The 20,313-nt window shown below is 40.6% G+C and overlaps 1 protein-coding gene across 6 annotated transcripts in view; it reads left to right on the forward strand.

Moving 5' to 3' along the window:
* Positions 1 to 5,405: 5,405 nt before the first annotated feature.
* The window catches only part of RB1CC1 (RB1 inducible coiled-coil 1), a 78,138-nt gene continuing 63,230 nt past the window's right edge, over positions 5,406 to 20,313 (forward strand). For 2 of the 6 annotated variants that reach the window (XM_075141863.1, XM_075141866.1), the window contains exons 1-2: positions 5,406 to 5,670; positions 18,889 to 19,007. The gene's annotated coding sequence lies outside the window, so the exon portion shown is untranslated. Of the gene's footprint in view, positions 5,671 to 13,034; positions 13,094 to 18,888; positions 19,008 to 20,313 lie in introns of those variants that run through there. The other 4 variants (XM_075141859.1, XM_075141862.1, XM_075141860.1 and 1 more) reach the window with 3 other exon arrangements.

Here is a 20,313-nt window from a genome sequence, read left to right on the forward strand (position 1 = left end):
TTATTAGAACAAAGGAAAAAAGTTAATTCAATGTATTAATAGATGATATTTTCAATTAACAATTCATCTTCCTGTAAGCACCAAGTGGATTTTATATATTTGGTTCAAGGTTCTTAGTAGTTTATTTAAATATAATTAGTAAAATATATTAACCGAAGAGTTTCTGCATCTTGAATTTCCAGTTTGTGTTGACAGAAAGCTTGGGGAGGAGTGGGGAATTTATATTGCCTATTTAAAAAGGCAATTAGTCCTTATTAACAAAATGTAAAAAACCCCAAATGTCTAAATTAGCGACTTAGATTAAATATAATCGTACTTTGCCAGCCTTTAAAAAAATAGACTGCACATTAAAATCTAAATATAGAAGGAGTGGACATAGTCTAGAAGCATCTGAGTCTGTCTCACTGGAGTGCCTGATGAGGTACATTTCCAGGCCAGCTGCTGTGATGTTGACTGGCTTGTGGCCTGGGGTTTCAGCTGGAGACGCCCAAAATCCCTGTTCCTGTAACAATACTGCCACTTGCATCTGGCTTCCCGTACTATTCCAATAGTACTATTCCCGTACTATTCCAGGGGTTATACTGAGAGGCAAAGTTCACTGCCAGGACCAAGGGAGGAGCTGAAGCCTCACAGGTATGCCTGCACCTCTTGGTTTATAAATTCTGTCTTTATGGTTAGTAAACCAGGAGAGTGACTGATGCAAATCATGAAAGGACCAGAGTGTGTTATATGTGAACAGAAAGACAATTAGATATTTAGAATGTTATTTTGCACATGGGGACAGTATATCCTGTGCCATAACTGTAAAAAGAACAATAAATCAGGTTTCTAGCAATGCAGGCCAAATTAACTCATGGTATAACTTCTTTGACCGAAATATCTCCTTATTTAATTAATTTTATTGCTAGCAGGAATTAGACTTAACATTTAAAACTATGAATGTATATGCGAACATGACTTAAGTGCTTTAATATAAAAAACCAAAGCTGCTACACAGTAAAAAATGGGAACTCTATTCTCAGTAACATTAAATACTCAGTAATGCTAATATGGCAATACCTTTCTATAAATGTAATATTACTGATGTTCCATATGGTCTTCAGTGTATTACTTGTTTGGCCTTGTTGCATTCAGTATCATCTGTGTGTTGTGGAGAGGTGGTGGTGTGGGAAGGTCCAGTTGCTACACTACACAAATGGGGTCTCTTAAATCAAAATGCTCAGCAGGGGATTTTTACAGGATTATTCGGTCTGCCCGTTTTCCCTTGAGAGCTTCTGTGCTTAACCACTTCTGAGGGTATGTCCATTCTGACTATTTTATATGAGGTTTAAATGTCCTTTGCATATTTCTGCCCAGGACCAAGAACTGATCTTATGACCTAGATGTTAAATTGATGCTAACTATCCCCTTCCTGCGAGGAGCTCTGGCAATAAGCAAGAAAAATCACTTACGAATTCAAAACCTGTGTAGTCAGAATTACTGAAACATGGTGGGAAGCCACACGATGTTAAAATCACTGGTTAGGAATGATCCATAAAGGGGTCAGAGGGAGTGGCGTGCTTTCAAAAATGGCATCAGCTGCTCCTGAGTCATTGACCATTCAAAAACAAATTACTGAGAAGCAAGAGATGAGATAATACTTGGTGTTTGCTATGGACTGCCAGGTTACATTAAAGGATAATAGAAGTTCTTGAAGGATCTCTCCCCAACATGTAGGAGAACTTGTGTTGTTGGAGACTGGTGTTTACTTTGTATATTCCAGTTCACAACAGTAATATACACTTCGTGCTTTAAAAAATTAAATTGTGTAGTTGTAGGAAAACTTAAATTGAAAATGAATACTTGTTCAACATTACTTTACAAGATGCCACAAAGCCTCAAGGGAGAGGGAAAGAACTTGGGTTTAAAACATCAACCTGGCTTAGCAGGGAAGTGAATGCAGCTGTTTCCAATATTAAAAAAAAAAAAAGACAAAAAAAAAAAAGACAAGACAAAAATGAAGGGAAGTTGATGAAGATAGCAACTGTAAGGGAAGCAGAAGTACACAGGGATAATTTATGGCAAGCAGAGCTAAAGAAAACAGGAAGATGTGGTTTTTCAAGTACATTTGGAAGTAAATAAATACTGACAGTATTGGTCCATTACTGGCATGGCAGATTACAATCGTACAGAAAGATTGATATGCTACTTCTCTGTTTGATACTGAAATAATTTTTCTGACCTGGTGTTATCAGTTTAAGAGGGGTACTTGATGTATTAGAGTATTACAGATGAACTATGGGAGTAAACTCTTAAGAGCAGAACTCAAGAGGCTTAGTTTGTTTGGTGCCACGGAGAAAACTATGAGGTGTTACGGAACCACGTACGAACAGACATCTCCAGAGAGAAACATGTAACAAATTAAATGGCTGACAGTGAAACTGCCCAGTTGAGGTAATAGTATGATGCTAATTAGCCACTGTAATCCTTGAAAGTTTAGATTCACACTTGATGTTTTTCTTAAAACACACTGTAAATCAAACACGAGTTTTCACAGTCTTGTCTCATTTGTTTTCGAAAGAAAGTGGAGTGCTCAGACTAACTGCCATCTCTCAGTTTTCTTTTGGAATTGAATGGACTCAACAATTTGTTTTGTTTTTTTTTTTTTTCTCAATCATTATTTCTCAAAAACCATTCTTGAAAGCTGTGTGGGGGCTGCTTCCCCTTTGCTCAGGAGCTGCATTCAAGCTTCAGCCATTGGCCTTGGCCCTTTCTTGAGCTAGGTTGCAGCTGTGACCCCACTGATCCTGCAGCACTGTGCTGGCTCTACCCCAGACCTGCCTTCTCACCATGGACTTGTCTGCCAGTCACTGAACTGGTGGCTGAACTGGGTTTTTGTTACCAGACCTCACTCCGGTACTATGGAACTGTGCCCCTTGTCCATGACAGTGCCCTTGCCTGCCTTGCTGCCAACCTTGGCTCCCAGCTTGCCTTCCCTTGCAGAGCAGCCTGTTCTTTTTGCTCCCTGTCTACAGCTGCATAAACATGTAGTTTAAAAGAGACACATTATTTGGTATGTCAAATTTAGCACCCAAAATTAAAAGCACACAGTGAAAAGCTCCTTCTTGTCTATTTTACAAAATATGGAAAAAATATACAGGCGAATCCTAAACAGCATGTTGAAAGAAAAATAACCTACATTTGGTACAGCACTTTGAAAATGTGAAGAATCATCAGCAACCCTGATTTAATGCTTTCTTTTCATATATCCTGGAGCAAAATAATCTTCATAAAATACTGCTTTTTTTCAGGATAGAAGTGTTAGATATAATGTTAAACTTTTGTTTTTGTTCAGCCAGGTTCATGAAAAAACCCTGTAATTAGTCGCTTGGCATGAAGTGGCTCTGGATCACTTTGAGAGGAAGCAACATAATGAAATGTTACAAAAACAAGCCAGACCAACCTGCTCTGCTAGCAGCGCTTTGCTTACTCCTCAGTTCCTGCTTCAGTCCTGCCTGAGCTGCCTCTCAAATCAACAGTTGTCCCACGCATGCTGTAAAAAACTAAACAGTGTTTAAGTGCCTGGAGCCTCATTTTATGCAATTGCTGAGAGCTTGAGTGGCAGAGGTGCTTTGCCAGAAAACTACAAATGCTGTCGGCAGCTTCAGTGTTTGAATAGTTGCTGCTGCTTCTCTCAGCTCCTCAAACTGCAAGAGGTCACTCTCAGTAGTATCTCCTCAAGACAAGTTTAATGAGGCTCACTGGTGCTTCAGGCTTACTAAACCTCAAAGTTCCTTTTTACCTCTGGCTTACCTCCCTGTTTATAGCATGTATGGCACTTGTGAAGTTCTAGCTGGATGTCATTCCCTTCACGCTGAAGATTAGACCTTCATCACATTCAAAGAACTTATGAGGGAGAAGACCATTTTAGGAGATGCAAAAACCAGATGGTGACATCTGTAGAACTAAAATAACACTTAACTTTGACATAATCAGTGTTATATCACACAAAACTGCCTTGAATGGCTTTGTTAGAAACTTGTATTATATTTCCCATTACATTACGTCTGTTCATTGGAATACTGCTGTCTTCTCAGCTCCATTCACTATTGTAGTCTGTTGTAGGACATGTCTCCCAACAAGCTGCAAAATTGGAGAGCGCTTGTTTATCAGGTGCCACAAGGTGGCAACTGGGGTAGTGAAGCCGCGTTTACTTTCAAAAGCCCACGGCAGTGGCGTTTTCCAAGAAGAAATACCTGTCTGTACAGGCTGCGACTGTTTAACATCGTCTTTAACACGACAGCCAGACAGGAAGTTCCTCAACCTGGCAGAAGTAGCTACTAAGAGTTTATTGTGAAAACCATAAGCCTCGTCCAGCTTGTGAGTAGTAGTAGATTTATAAGCTGATGAACTAGAAGTAAAAAACAAAATTAGGTGAAGGGCTGTGCATGAGAGATTTAAACAGGCCTAAGAAGAAACTTTAGGTGAGGAACAAAATGCTTTATATGATGAACCTAGCTATTTTACTGAACGAATCTGTCCTGCAGGCTGAAAATGAGATGCTTGCGTTCTCTTTTGCATTCCTCTTCTGGTGTGCTTGCTTCATATTCTGGCCACAGCATTGTGCTTTGAATTTCTTATATTCCATGCCGTCGATGGTGTATGTTACAGAAGAAGGAGAGATCATGGTGAGGCAGCAGAGAAAGTATGACCCAGCCGTATGCTGTGCTCAAGGGATCTTTGCTGGCGGACATCTGTAACTCCAGCATCGTGATGCCCACCTGCAGTTCCCAGGGAACAAGCCGTTTCCTCACACCCCTCTCCAATCTGCTCTTCTCTATGTGGCTATGTCCTCATCTCAAAGAAAACTTCAGTGGGCTAAGCCTCTATAGAAACTTATAATAAAAAAGAAACCTGAAAGCGACGCGTACAAGGTTCACTTTCGTTTTCTCAGGACAGGAATAAGAGGCCGGCTCCCACCCTACAGCTAACGGTGTCAAAAGCTCTCTGCGCCCCCACAGGGGCCCCAGCCCTTCCCCGCGGCCCTCGCAGGCAGGCAGCGAGAGGAGCCCGGCCTGGGCGGGGAGTGCACCCGCAGCTTCCCTCTCCTGCCGGGGGAGGGATGAATTTAACGTTTGTTAAGTGCGGAGGCGGGCTCCTGCCCGCCTCGCTACCCGTGTTGGGGTAAGGCCTAAGGCGGCCTGTGGCCGCGAGCCGGGGAGGCCTCGGACCGGCATCCCCACGGGCCGGGCCGGTTAACTGCCGCCGGTCACGACCGCCTCCCGCCCCCCCGCTTCAACGGTCCCCGGGGTCTCCCGGGGTGAGTGCGAGGGCGCGACTTCCGCCTCCCCCGGGCCCGCGCGCCGCCGCCGCTTCCGCCCCGCGGTTCCTCCTCCGGGCCGCCCTCTCCCGGCATGCACTGGCGCCGGAAGCGGCTGACGACAATAACAAACATCGGCGGCGGCGGCTGCGCCAGGACTCCCCGTCCCCGCGCTCCCCAGCCCGCCCCACCGGCCCCGCGCCGCCTTCCCCGCCCGCCAGCCTGCCGCCTCTCCCGGCCCCCGCCCGGGCGCGGTGACCGTCGAGGCGGTGCGTGCCCCCGCGAAGCCGCCGGGCCCGGCCGCGCGGGGGGGGGGGGGGGTGCGCGCCGCCGCCGGAGGAGGATGCGCGGCGCTGCCGCGGGACCCTGGGGTGAGTGGCGCCGAGTGAGGCGCGGGCTCCCCCCACCGCCCCGTTCCTCGTCTCGGCTCCTCCCAACCGGGGGGAGGGCGGGGACCCCAGCCGGCGGGGGCTCCGTTACCGGGAGGGCGGCCTTGGCAAGGGGCGGCGATCCCGGCTCTGGCGGCAGGGCTGCATCCGTGGGGCGGGCGACAAAGAGCTGGGAGGCGCGGGGAGGGCGTCGGGGAGGACCGGGATCCCGCTGCTGGCTCCGGTCCCGGGGTGGTGGGGTGACCCCCGCGCAGCCGGGGGGGGGGCCGGGGGTCGCGGCGGTGTCGGGGCAGCGCCGGTCGGGCCGGGGCGCTCCCTCCCTGCCCAGGGCTCGGCTGCCAGGGCGAGGGATTCGCGGCGAAGTTACTACAAGGAATGACTCAGCCTGGCTGCGCCTCCGTGCCCGCCGCCGGTAGCGGCCAGAGGAGCGCCGAGCGGGAGCGTCGTGTTTACAACCGTCGTCCCTGGGTTGTGTGCTTGTTTCGGCTCCCGAGGACGCACATGTCGTCTGCTCAATTTTCCGTCGGTTTCTCGTTAGTGCTTTCTAGTAGACTCTTAGGCTGTTTTGTTGATCCGTATTGGCGTTTCCTTCTCGGTGCCCCCCACGGTTCTGGCAGACAGTGATCCAGAGGCAGAAATACTGATGTGAATGCTGGGAAAATTAAAGGAATTGATCTTTGTGACCCTCATGTTTCTTACTTAACTTCGTCTAGAGATGGGGGTTGGTGGGGGTGGAAATCATGCCTGAACCTGCCATACTCGGAACCAACCCAGAAATGTTAGTTTAGTCCTCTTATAGCCATAGCTTGCTTTTTTTGTCTGTGTTATTTGTTTTTTGTCTGACGTAATTAAGTGGTATGTTCTGTCTATGAGCCATTCTCCGTGGTTACAGCTTTCACCTTTATTTCTTTATAGGAGAGAATGAGGAGGTCGAATATTTTTTCTGCCACTCACATAAATGTGCGTTAGAAGTAGTTCATGCCATTGGCTTTATGGAAGAACTTACAATTCTGGAGTTGTTTGGTTGACCTCAGTGGTGCTGGAGAAATAATGAGGATGGAAAAACATGCTTCTTGCAGTTGAAGTTCATACAGCTGGGAAGTACTGTGAGGAGTACTAGACACTATGAATATTTCATAACAATAGAGAAAATTTGTGTGCTATTATGGCATATTTAAGTTGTGAATTTTAAGAATGTTTAATATTTAGTGCCTTGGGAAGTTTTTAGAAGATGAAGCACACGAAGAAATGACTTTACTGTTATCTAGTGTTTTAACATAAACTTTAATGCCAAGAAGCAAATATTAACAAGAAAGAAATCAGATGTTTAAACATCATTAAGTTTAGTTTAAATGAAAGCGTGCAGAGGATATATTTGTACTTATTCTAAATGCTGTCTGGAACTCAAAATGGTTTTATTTTATTATGTTGGGAGTATAAAGAAAACAACTTACTGAAGAACGTGAGGTAAGGGATTTCAGCTGTGCCAGTTATAGAGCTGGAAATACAAACAGGATCTTTTGGGATAATGGGTTAGTGTAAGATAGACCTAACTGCACTTTGGAAGTATATTATTGTTGTACAGTTTGTACAAGTATCTGTGTGTTTTGTAGACTTAAAAAAGAAAAAGCAAACCTATCTTGTGCTGTATTGTGTTGATCTAGCCTTGTGCTCAGCACAGATTTGGGTTAGTAGTCTCTGAGATCATATTTGAGGGGCTGGCTCTCTCCCCATGTCATGTTACCATATTTATAATTAGAAGCGTGTGCAGCAGGCTTGCGCTCTGACTGGAGAAGAGGGCAAGGGTTATTTTGAGGTTTTTCATGGTGTCTGTTTAAAACATTGTTTGTCCCTTGCATGTTGTCTGAACACAGCTAAGGTTACACAGTCTTGCCAAAATTAAGGTGGAAAATATAATTTCTAAACTATTAGTACATTTCTTAGAATTTCAGTTATTCTCGTTAAGTAGGGGGTGAGTGTATGTGGGGGGATAGGAGCAGCACATGTTGATTTGTTCCTTTTTGTAAGATAGTGGCAGTCACAGTAGGATCGTTTGAAAGAATTTTTCTGTACGTTATCCTGTAGGATAGGTTGTTATCAGTATGTTCTTAAGTCTTTATTTGGTTTTAAGCTACCAGTTAGTTTCTGTGGAAGACTGGCTCAGAGTGGTGTGAGGGTCTTGAGACTTTCATTGCACAGGTCGGCTTCATTTGCATATTGTGGTAAAGTGAAGTAAGTCAAAATGAAAAACTATAGTGTGTATACCCGGCCGTCATACGAGCTACTTCAGAGTCATTTGGACAGTGTCCAAGCAGTCATGTGTCTCCTTCTGCATATGCATATTGCTCAAGAAAGTTGTGCTCCTGATTTTGGTCCACAGTGCAATGACATTACGTGAGGAGTTTCTGAAGAAGGAGAAAAAAAAAAAGAAATTTCTGATACCCGACTACTTTCAAGGACTCTACTAATAGTTAGCATTCTGATGCAAGGCTGATAATCAGTATTATCGAGTAGCAAACACTTGATTACAAGAGGCCAACTTACATAATAATATTGTATTATACTGCAGGACCTGATTGAGTGCACTGATACCAAGCAGGCAAAAAAAGTATCACTCATATGTAAGTTACTAATCTAGTTGCTGGAATTACAAAGGGTCTGTTTTGTAGCTGATTTGTCAGAGTAATGATTTCAGTGTACAAGTTAAAAGATCCTTACATGAATTCTTTGTCGTAAAAGCCTACAGCATGATTAATGGTGATAGAGAAATAGCTAACAATGATTTTTGTGAGCTAATTGGGATTCTGTGGTTATTGTGAAAGTCGCTTGTCTATTTATGAGCTAATTCATATTGCAGATCCACTTTTAATTTAGTTTTGAGTTCAGTTGAAAGAGAAGTTGGAAGACATCATAGCCATGTATCAGCTATTTCTATCCCCATTCGTAAGCAGGATTGGAAGTGGATATACTTTGGTGATGTGTTTTGTAATGGGATTTGAGCATAACTAAATTGTTAAGAAGACATAAATAATGTCTAAATCTAAATTGTTGGCACTTATCGATACAAATATCAAAACATTTATTGATACAAAATGTTCATTCAGAGGGAGCTGGCTACTGTTGGCTGGTCAGGAGAACCACCCGGGTTGTCAGGGCAATTCTTGCTTGTCTTCTGTCAATCTCCAGGTGTGTATTTTCCTGTTGTTCAGGTTGCAGTCCATGGTTCCAGCAGGGTTCTGAGCTCAAACTACGAGCTCAAGTAACAGCTAGCGTAGCTTTCTACATGCATCCAAGATGTTGACAGTTTCTTTTGGGAACAGATTTTGCAGCTGGGCCTGCTGTCTTTATCGCATCAAGGTGAAATGATTAGTGTGCTATGTATAAATCCCTAGTAGTTTGTGCATCTAGAAAATTAGCTGTTATAGGATATGGTAGCCTGCTTTCTATGTGAAATGACTTGTTTAAGTGTTATATGGATTTCTCTCTGACCTGTATTGATTACCTGTTGATTGAAAGTAAAATGTAAAACTGCTTTGTTGACTAGTTGGGTTCCAAATGTCCTGTATCTGTCTTGCTGTGTAATGCCATAGGTCCAATAAGCAGAGTGATGTCTGAATATTTGAGAGCAGCTCTGCTTAAGGAATGTTCTAATGGGTCTTTGACTTCAGAGCTTTTCAGAACTTTTATTTTCTTGTTATGAAATAGCTCATATTTTCTTACGTCCTAAGACTTATTTTTGAAACAGTATTTTTGCTTTTTCAGGAGAGTAGAAAAGTTTTGGTGGTGGAGAAATAGTGTGTTCAATATCTCAATTGCCTGTTCTTTTTATTTGGAGGGATTAGGTGAAACTAATGTCTGTATGATAGAAATACAATACATCAATCTTCATTATTATTCTTGAAGGTGTGTTTGAAAGGCCAGGATGCTGTTTTCAGCTTGAACAGTTTGAAAGCAACGTGTATTTTAGAGGTAGAAAGCAACATTGAAGAACTAATTAAAGGGAAAGTTTTACTTCTATCGTAGATTCAAAAATCAGACCACTCTTAGCAAAGCTAAAATATAAATTCTGTTAAGAATGGCACTTTGCTGAGATCCGATTTCTGTGAACATTTGAGGTAGCTGCTCCTAAATTCCCAAACTTTATTTTGATTTAGTGCTCAGATTCTCTTCTGTAACTGACTTATCTGCCTCTTTTTTGTATGATTGAATATGTTCATGCTACATTCTGTAACATACGCTCTTTTGTCTATTATGTATATTGTAGGTATGGCTGTGGCAATTTTTGCTCTTTATCATTTGAATGGTGTTGTTTTTCTGATATTGCAGGGACTCAGTGGTTTATCTCAAATTTTATTTTGGGTTTGATGATGCCAAGTAGCTGTGCTGGTATGTCAAAAGCGTGGATATTTGACTCTTACTTAGTGTAGTTGTGCCTAGGGTAGACAGTTCATACTGACAAAATGGTGCTTTTATTTATACAGTTTTCCTTCCATCCTCCAGAGTGTGTATTTTTATTAAATTGGGATGAAATGGAGATTCTTATATAAGAATATATTGTGTAACCAGACTAGCAGCTCTCTTCTAATATGTTATGCTTATCCTATATTGCATGTATTCTGCTAGTAAACTCAAGATGACTTGTTTGTCTATTGTAATTAAAAATATTCTTTACAAATACTTGTGTTGTCTGCTGATTGAAAGAGACTTGATTCAAACCCAGTGAACACTTCTTTAAACAAAAAATGAAAATATGACTCAAAATTCTCAATTCTGTCTGAACGAAAAGAGGGGGTGTAATGTGTAAACTTTCCTTTACTTATGTTATGTGAAAGGCTCAGAGATAAAATACCTATAAATTTCAAAAAGCAGATGTAATATAACAACAATTCCACACGCATTTTATGGCTGCAAACAGCACAACCAGGTTCAATAAGGCAGGAGTACAGTTGTAGTATCTCAATTGTTGTGGGTTGTTGGTTGTTGTGTGTATTTTTTTTTTTGTGAGGTTGTGTAGTTCTTAAGTTCATAATATTCCATAAAGGGATTTATTAGTGCACTTTGTTAGCTGTTTTAAACTACTAAAGATTTGTCCCAGAAAGGTAAAGAAGGGCAGTTGAAAATTACTTGAACGCCTTCTTGAGATAAGGTAAAATTTAATATTCTTCAAACTCATCCTGCAGCTTTTCTCATTTCTCAGTACGTTACTTTTATCTTCTTTCAGATTGATGCCAGTAGAGGTCTGAAGGTGATTTGTAACTACGTAACATGCAAATAGAGTAGTAAGCAAATTTGCCAAAAATCTAGAAATGATTTTTGAATATGTATTCATAGGGAGGGTGGGGGTTATGTTGACTCTGCATGTCACTGATGGTCCTTTACTTGTCTGTTTCAAATACCACTGAAGAAAAAAAATGTTGATAAATAGGAGGAGGTTCATAGGTGACATGTAAATTATAAGGAACTGAAAAATGAGAAATTAGAGAAATTCTATCTTTAGATCATGAAAGTTCAAATGCCAAATTTATAAACATCCATATGAATAAGAAAAATTTGAAACAAATTTGGAAGTTGCTAATCATTTGAACAGTTTACCAAGATGGTGGTGGATTTCCTTATTACTGGAAAACTTTAATGTTACTCTAAAATATGATTGCTTATGAATAGAAATTAATTAAGGAAGAAGCTGTGACTTTTATGTAGGCAGTTAGACTAACTCACAAGGATCTTTACTTGTCTTACGTTTCATTATTGTCAATCTTTTACTTTCTTTTCTATCTGTAGTGTTTTCATTCCTGTGAAATAAATGCCATTTAATCAGTCTTACTTTCTGTGCGGGTCTAGCCGAGTTACCTTGTACTATCCACATAAAAGAGAAAAAAAAACTTGTAGTGTTACAATGGTGTATCTGGAGAGGGGAGGGCAGGAGAAGTGACCTCATAGTCTATATTTTGAGAAACTCTGTCGTCAGTTGTATCTATAATAATTGCCCAAGTGTGTTATCTTAGCCTGCTCTTTAAGAGGATACTGGCTTTTTTTTTTGATAGGTTACCATATATAAGAAGTTCTCTATTAATAACTGATGATGTCAGTGGTTAGGAATGTGAATGATGCCTTTTGGAAATTCTCACTTGTCCTCTTGGATGATGGTGCTGATGTTTGGTACCCCCTGTATTCATCAGCCTCTTTCCAGCCTTAGTTGTAGCGTAATGGTTTCTGGGGCTGTGTAGTGAACTGGAACATGGAACTAATTGGAGCTAGCAGTAACCTGGGGAACTATGGTGTTTCTAACTTGTTACAGCAAAGTAATCCAGTTTACTCCAAGGAAGTATGGAAAGTTGCACCCATGAAAGTTGGTGCAGGGAGAGGAGCAGAAGAAGAACTGGCTGAGGAAAGGGGTTCATTAGTCTGGTGCTCTTACTATAACCAGTGTTTATGCGATTGTGGTCTTGGTTAACCAGAGAGAGAGTGTTAGTGAAAGAAGCATTGGTGCCGACTTGTCTGAGTTTGATGTAAGAAATAAAGGGATTTTTGTTGGCTGTTTCTTGCAGAATTGTTTGCAAACACTGTAAGATTTTACATGCTAATTATTTTTAAAGAGTATGTGTCTGCAGAGAGAACCTTCCCACCAGTATGGAGTCAGTCAGTAACTTGAATAAAACCACCTGAAGCTCCACATGCCCAAGAGCACTATTCTTTGCAAAGTGAATGTATTAATCTCTGTAATTGGAGGGAGAGTTGTAGTCTACAAATGCTTTTGAAATGGCAAAATTATACATTAAAAAAAAAAAACCTGACAAAACCTTCAGTTAGCTTTGTCAAAGACCGAGTTGCAGACAGCTGTGGAAAAACTGTTTCTATCCATTAAAAACAAAAAAGAAAGAAAAAGGGTACTTCTACCAGCCCAGCTGTGGGCTGTTTTCTTACAATAAGAATGTCAGAAACCCTTGGTTCGTTTTCTGACTTGTACCTGTTAACTGAGGCACGGAAATTTCACTTTCTGTCAGGTAAGAGATGTGGGGTTTTGAAAAATGTGGTAAAGTTTTTTTCCACTGTTGGAGGAGAAAAACTTTTGTCTGATCCATTATATGGATTGTGTTTTGGCAGCTCCTGAAATCAGTGAAAAGAGCAGTGTACATAGATGCCAACCCTTAGATCTGAAATATACATATGGAATCATGACACAATACCTAGTAATGTGCTTGTGGCCTCATAAACAGGTTTGAAACTATTGCTTTCCTAGAATTCACGATATAAGTTGTGTCTGAACTTGTAAGAAGCTGCATTGTTTTGGGCCACAACAATTTCAAAGCTACTCTTTAATGCACAATGTTTTTTTACCTGTCCAGATGCAGTTGCTTTTGATCTCCTGCTGTTCCACCATTGTTGATGTTGGGTATCTGTGAAGGTATTGCTGTGCTTACTTTGCTAAATGAGGAGCTTCCACGCAATTCAGAGTTGCAGGAGCAACTCTGAATATGGTGGTCATATATAACTCGTTAAGTTGGTATTGTGCAAAATGATTCATCTTAAAGAGGGGGGAAAAAAAGCACCTCATACTATGAATTACTGATTTACTGAGTTTTGAAATTCCTCTTCAGTGAATGGGGAGGTAGGGGCTTAGGCATGTTTCCTGGTTGCTCTGCAGAATGGCAGCTTCGTTCCTGTGTTGAGTGGAAAAGACTTGCTTTACTGACCAGCAGCTGAGTTTGAGAGCTGCTAACAACACAGTGACTGTTGGGAGATGTGTAATTAAGTAACCGCCTCTGTGCCTGATGCACATCTCAACACAGTATAAATAGAGGTCCAGATGGCACCTTACAGGTGTCAGGGATTGACAGCCTTTCTTTAAGACTACAGTGTGGCTTGAACATGAGGTTTATAGGCTTTAATGTAAGGTGGTAATGGGAGATAGGATCTTCACCTGGAGTTATATGTGTCTCAGTGATTAGATGTGGTCTTCCGGTTAAATTTATGTTGGAGGAGCAGGGGATGAAATTATTCTCTGCAACTGGGTCAGGAGAAGCCCTACTATTTATTCATCACATAGCTTAGGATTTTTTTTTTTTTTAAAGTTTTACTTTAAGTTTTTTAGATGCCTTTTAAAGCATGTTTCCTTTCAACACTCTGTTGTTCAGATAAAGGTATGCATTTGCATTGTGTTTTAGAAACTAAGCCATTTCTGTTGCTAAAAGCATTGGTAAAGAATGTGTGTTTCATAATGAGCTTCTGTTCTTCTGGTGGTGGTATTAGTCTTCTGCAAAATTAAGATATTTCTGGTTAGATGCATTGGTTGCAGTATTGAAGAAAACTCCTTGAAGTCTGCTTTTAGAGATGATCTTACAACTAATGTGAAGGAAGGTGTGTGTTTCCTTAAATTCAGCTTCAGTCTCTATGTTCATTTTCCTTTGATATTAGGATTTATGTGCACTTGAGTCTTTTAAGCATGTGACAGACTTGTCAGCCTTTACCTCAGATGAATTGACCTTTTGGCGGACAGGAATTCTGCAGTGATCTGTGAGATGCATGACCCTCGTAATCAGGGGTAACATTTATGACTCATATTGGAGGCACTATCTGTTACCTGCAGTATAGCCTCAACTGGTCTGCAGTAAGAGAAGAGAAATTTCCTTTATTAGCAGCACACAGATGATGTTCATACAGAGCTATGTGAATGTCTAATAATTAGCAATGTGGAATTGCAGGCTTCTGAGTAAACAGTGAGAGTCTTGCCTTGCTTAGGTAGTTAAGCTAGTTCTGTCTGTCTGCTTTCAGAGTCCCTTACAACTTGGAGATGCAGAATCATAGAATCATAAAGGTTGGAAAAGACCTGCAAGATCATCAAGTCCAACCGTTAATCTAACACTGCCAAGTCCACCACTAAACCACGTCCCTGAGCACCACATCTACACGTCTTTTAAATACCTCCAGGGATGGTGACTTAACCACTTCCCTGAGCAGCCTGTTCCAATGCTTGACAACCCTTTTGGTGAAGAAGTATTTCTTAATATCCAATCTAAACCTCCCTTGGCGCAACTTGAGGCCATTTCCTCTCGTCCTATCCCTGGTTACTTGGCAGAAGAGACCAACACCCACCTCGCTACAACCTCCTTTCAGGTAGTTGTAGAGCACGATGAGATCTCCCCTCAGCCTCCTCTTCTCCAGGCTAAACAGCCCCAGTTCCCTCAGCCGCTCCTCATAAGACTTGTGCTCCCCACCCTTCACCAGCTTCATTGCCCTCCTCTGGACACGCTGCAGCACCTCCATGTCCTTCTTGTACTGAGGGGCCCAAAAGTGAACACAGGATTCGAGGTGCGGCCTCACCAGTGCCGAGTACAGGGGCACGATCACCTCCCTACTCCTGCTGGCCACACTATTCCTAATACAGGCCAGTATGCTGTTGGCCTTCTTGGCCACCTGGGCACACTGCTGGCTCATGTTCAGCCGGCTGTCAACCAGCACCCCCAGGTCCTTTTCCTTTGGGCAGCTTTCCAGCCACTCTTCCCCAAGCCCGTAGCGTTGCCTGGGGTTGTTGTGACCCAAGTGCAGGACCCGGCACTTGGCCTTGTTGAACCTTAAACAATTTGGGGGAAAGAGTTTGGGCCTATTGGTCCTCTACGACCTGGGAGCTGAGGCATGGATAAGTATGGCACTTACTGTACAGATGTGAAGCGGTACTTCACCAGGCACAAAAAGCAAGGTACCTTATGCTGCTGGTGTGTTGCTGTTGTAAAAGGTGGAATTTTAAACCACTGGGTTTAAAGGAAAGCTATGACTTTGGCATAGTTCAGTTTAAATTCCAGGGAGTTCAAGAAAAATGTATTAATAACTTCGTTTGCTTAAGTTTAGTTTGTAATCCAGTTTATAAAGGAGGCGTGGGAAATGAGATGTCAAAAACATGTGCATGAACTTAAATATTGGAATATTGTAAGAGGAAACTTAATGACTTTAAAGTAAAGTTGATAATGCTCCTTTAAAGCCAAACAACATAAATGTTGATTTTTGTCTTTGTCCTGCCCTGAATGCCATATTTCAGTGTTTTAGTTTGTGAAGTTGGGAAGAATTGTACCATGAAACAATGGAACAGTCAGAATTGGATAATGGAGCAGGGATTCTGCACTTAATGGCAGAAATGGATGGTTAATGTAGCCATAGGATTTTTTGTGAAACCCGTGATGCTTGTGCTGTAATTACGAAAAGGAAAGGTCTTTAAAGAGACATTCATTTCCTTTTACAGATGTAAGAATGAGCATGTTCTGAACTAAATAAGATACACTTCAAAACTTCTAAACAACATGCATTGAAAGTATCGATCAACACAGACTTCAAAAGTACTCGGTTGTTGAAGAGTTTATATTGGATAGGGAAAGATGGCAATGCTTTCATGAACTGAAGCAGATGTAGTAATTGCATTACAATGTAAACACAATGTAGAGCAGGGAAATAAATGTTATAACTAGCATAATGTATTCATGGCTGGTTTTGGTGTTTGTTAGCTAATGTAACAAAATATACAACTTCTGAATTAATTCTGGAAGCTGCTTCTATTTTGTGCTATTCTTACATTCATTTTTGTCATCTCATTCTTTTTCTTATATTCTTGTCTACCATCTTCTGTCTACTCTGGCAGCTGCTGCAGAAATTTCTTTTTCAAATTTTCAGGTATTTTTTTTAATATTATTACTGATAATTCATGGCTGTTGATCATACCAGCTTCTATCCCATAATTTGAAGGATCTAATTTATATGATAGCATGGATCTAATGCTGCAGGTCACACAGTTCAAACAAATAATCAGGGTGTATTAGTCATTTTGTTACAGTTGACAAACTGTATTACATAGTTAGCAGCTCTGTCTTCAGTAGTTGTCAAATTTTGTAACTGTTGTCAAATTTTGTAACTGTTCAACCTCTATTAAAATGAATTAAAAATAATTTCAGCAATGAAACACTAAAAAGCTTGAAACTTGTAACACTATGTAACAGCGTAATGCTAAAAAAGCCTGACATTCTCTTAATGGCCTGTTGAGGTGATACAAACAGAAGAAGAATAAAATGTATGTGTTTATGGATATATTCGGTTGAAGCTTAATGGTGCCTGACTTTCATGCCAAGCTTATGTTAAAAACTTGTGTTACTGCTGAATCATAATATTCTTGAATATTGGGAACAAACTTAAAGGCTAATTTGTGATATGTAGCTGATCTTGCTTGTAATAGTCTGCTGTAACCTGACCTTTGAAAGAAAAGAGACTTGGGCAACTGTGACCGGTTTTCATGCCTCTCCCCCTTTAACCTTTGGACTTTGGCCAGACTCAGCCAGATGTTGTCCAGAGATGCAAGACTAGGGAGAGCTCTCAAAATTCAGCTTCTTCCAGTGTTGTGAAAACAGGCAGCTGGAAAGAGGCACTCGACATAGTTCCTGCTGAAGGGAGGGCTGCAGCCTGCCTTTATTGGGCACCAGTGAATCTGCAGGAGAGCTTGGTGGTAAAGGCGCATGTTCTCTGAAACCTTGCTTCACATGATTCCTCTGTTCCTGGAAGTACTCACTGAAATTTGTGGCAACCTTGGGAATGGGTGAATTCTACTTTTTCAAGGGAAAAAAAAAAAAAGGAAAAGTAACCTAATAGTGAGACCACACACATTTGTCCTGCCTATGTGGGTGTAGTTCTGTTCCCCCAGGATTGTTTGTTGGGTGGAAGAAACAACACTTGTTTTTTGACTTCTTAATGGTTGCAAAGGAATTAGAATAATAGAGATCATAGTGTTCTGATCCTACTTTGTGGCAGAAGTGTTTCAGTAGTTTCTTGTTATTCATGTTAATGTGCATTACTTTGATCTAAAGCAAGTATTCATAAGTTTATTTTGCTCAAGTACAACTACTGTCTGCTGATAGCTAAACTGTAAGAGGACACTTCAGTTACTGGTTTTCCAATGGTGGTACTTAAACACATTGCTTTTTTCCCTTTTATTGCACCTTTCCTTCTGCCAAGGTGGCGTGTGTGCATTTTGCATAGGAGGAAAAAGGGAGTGGACAGGAGGGAGGAAAATAGTAGCTCAAATAACAGCCTAACAAAGTGCTATCTGTTCCATGCATGTAAAATACATGTAGTAGTTGTGTAACTTTTTCCGGTATCATAAGGTTTTCAAATTTGGGATGAAGTGTTTTTGATTTACCGTTAGTAGCATGAGTTGTATAAAATGATTTACACGTTCTAATGGTTTTCATGCTTCAGCAAACCTATTTTTAGTAATGGATTATCACCCTTTATAGTGCCTGATCATCTTCTCGGAAAGCTTGCTAGGGCATTAACATGGTAGAAATAATGTTTGTTTGCAGTTCGGAGCTCGATTGTGCACTTGCCTGACTGCCCTGAGCCCAACTGCTCATCACTGCCTTCCTTACTAAGGGCTTCTTCTCCTTTGGCACTGCTACTTAAGTGACAATGGTTGAAATGAACTAGTGTAGCCTAAAAAGACCACCTTTGTTGATCCAGCTAGTTTTGATTTTTGTAGTTTCAACTGTAGTTTAAACAGCAGTTCTGGGAGAGGAAGCCCCTGGCAAGGATGCCAGTGACAAGCAACTGGGAATGGTATTTTAAAAAAAAAAAAAAACAAAACAAAAAAAAAAAACACAAAAAAAACCCCCACCTAACAAATGTTGTGAAAGTAGGTGAATGGCTTCACAAACAAGGTTACCTTGTTTCAGGTAAGGAGAGTGATGCTGATTCCTGAAGGAATCTGTTGGATACAGCTGCAGGATAAGGCTGTTCATTCAACAGCAGTAGCATGTGTGCCTCTTTACATTGGATTCTCTTAGATAAATTGCATTTTGTTATGACTTTCTGTATTGCTCTTAGCATCATCATATCAGCATTCTGCACCAGTTCTGAAAAATACATTCAGTTAAGGGAAATACAAGCAGCTCCTTTTAGTGAACTAACTTTGCCTCCTTGTAAATACCGAAGAATATCACTAATGGTTATTTTAAACCAAGCTTACGTGCAAAAATATTCAGGTATGTAGCAGTTTTGAGCAGACTTGTAACTGGACAGCATTGTTAATTTAAAAAAAAAAAATTCTACCACGTAATTATTCTTTCTGGCATTGACATACACTGATTTCTGGGTTAGATGCAATGATGACCATAAAATACTGCCATTTTAATAATACCTGTAATTGCATTCTGTATCTCTTCTTTGCAGATCTTCTCTGGCGTTGAACAGCCATGCTACTCTGTTGCCAAAAATCAAGTAAAGCAAATGTGCGCATTTATTCTCCTCTTGAATTTGAAGAAGGTGGTAGCTTTGTATAGTGCCTGAAGGTAATTCTTTCCTTGAAATTAAAAAGTTTGAGACTACTGATGCATGCTTCGCAGATGCTGTCATAAATATTTTTTGATCTTGATAATGTTTTTTCTTTCTATGTTTTAAATAGTGTTAAGGAATGGAGGGGGAAATGTTTGATTAAAATTTCACTTTGTGTACATGAGGTTTCCAGACAGATTCTCTTAAATATCACTTGAGCTTAGAAAGTAATGTTTATATGAAAACTAGATACTATACAAGCCTTTTACTCTGCTTAGATGGAAAAGAGCTTTTTTTTGCGGGTGCTCCACGGTACTTGCTTTAGGTATTGTATTATTTAACACATTTGTTTCTAATTCTACCTGGACCATGGTCACAAGTATACCCTTTGTGAAAAGAAGTCTCTCTACACGTGAGACTGATTAATTCTGAAACCTAGGCCAAAGAATTTAGTAATAAATTATTGCTAGCTTGCTTTTGGTGTTCAGCAATTTTTGTCTATCTAATAACTTTGTTTGTAGAATATATTCTTTTTTTTCCAATATAAATTGGAACTGGTGCCACTGAGTACAGTAGAGTTCAAGTGTAAGGACAACAAAACTCAATTCAGATCAAATTATTTAACTGGGGCTTTTTTATTTGATGTGGTTCTGTTTCTGAAGCCTTGTTGTGAAAATGCATGTTTTGACTAGTTTATGTACTATAACTAATACTTGAAAAGTGTGTGGAAAGCCACTCTCTTGAAAGAAAGCTCTTTTGACTTTCTGGACTTACTATTCTGGTAAAACCTCTCCCCTTTCCCCACTTTAATGGTGTTTTTGTTATTTTTTTCCATGGTTTGTCAATTTTTCTCTGTGTAGGCAAAGAAATAAATGCAAATTCAGACTCATTTTAAAATAATACAATTATCTGTGTAGACCTTGCATTTGTGTCCTGTTCATATATCAGGGAGAGAGGGACTTCTTTTACTTCCTGTGAAGTAATTTAATCCAAAAAGTCATTTTTATAATGATATAAGACTATTGCTGAGTGGCTAAAAATTTTACAGCTTAACTTTTCATAAATCCTTCCACATCAAAAAAAATTTAGGTCATTAGTGACTGCAGTGCTAATTGTACTTCTGCACCAGCTTTGTTAGCGTGGAGGAGATTATTCCTAAACTTCCGAGCTCCTGTGGAGGAGAAAAGAAAAAAGCTCAGAAGTACGGAGTATTTCAGTGATAAAATCTTGGATTAAATCTCAGCATTTTACAAAGCAGCTCAATGTTTTTCTTCTGTTATGTACACTGGAAAAACGTGTTTATAGTCGCTCATCCAGGGCACA

Source organism: Calonectris borealis, chromosome 2 (genome assembly GCF_964195595.1).
Source record: "Calonectris borealis chromosome 2, bCalBor7.hap1.2, whole genome shotgun sequence".
NCBI classification, from domain to species: Eukaryota; Metazoa; Chordata; class Aves; order Procellariiformes; family Procellariidae; genus Calonectris; species Calonectris borealis.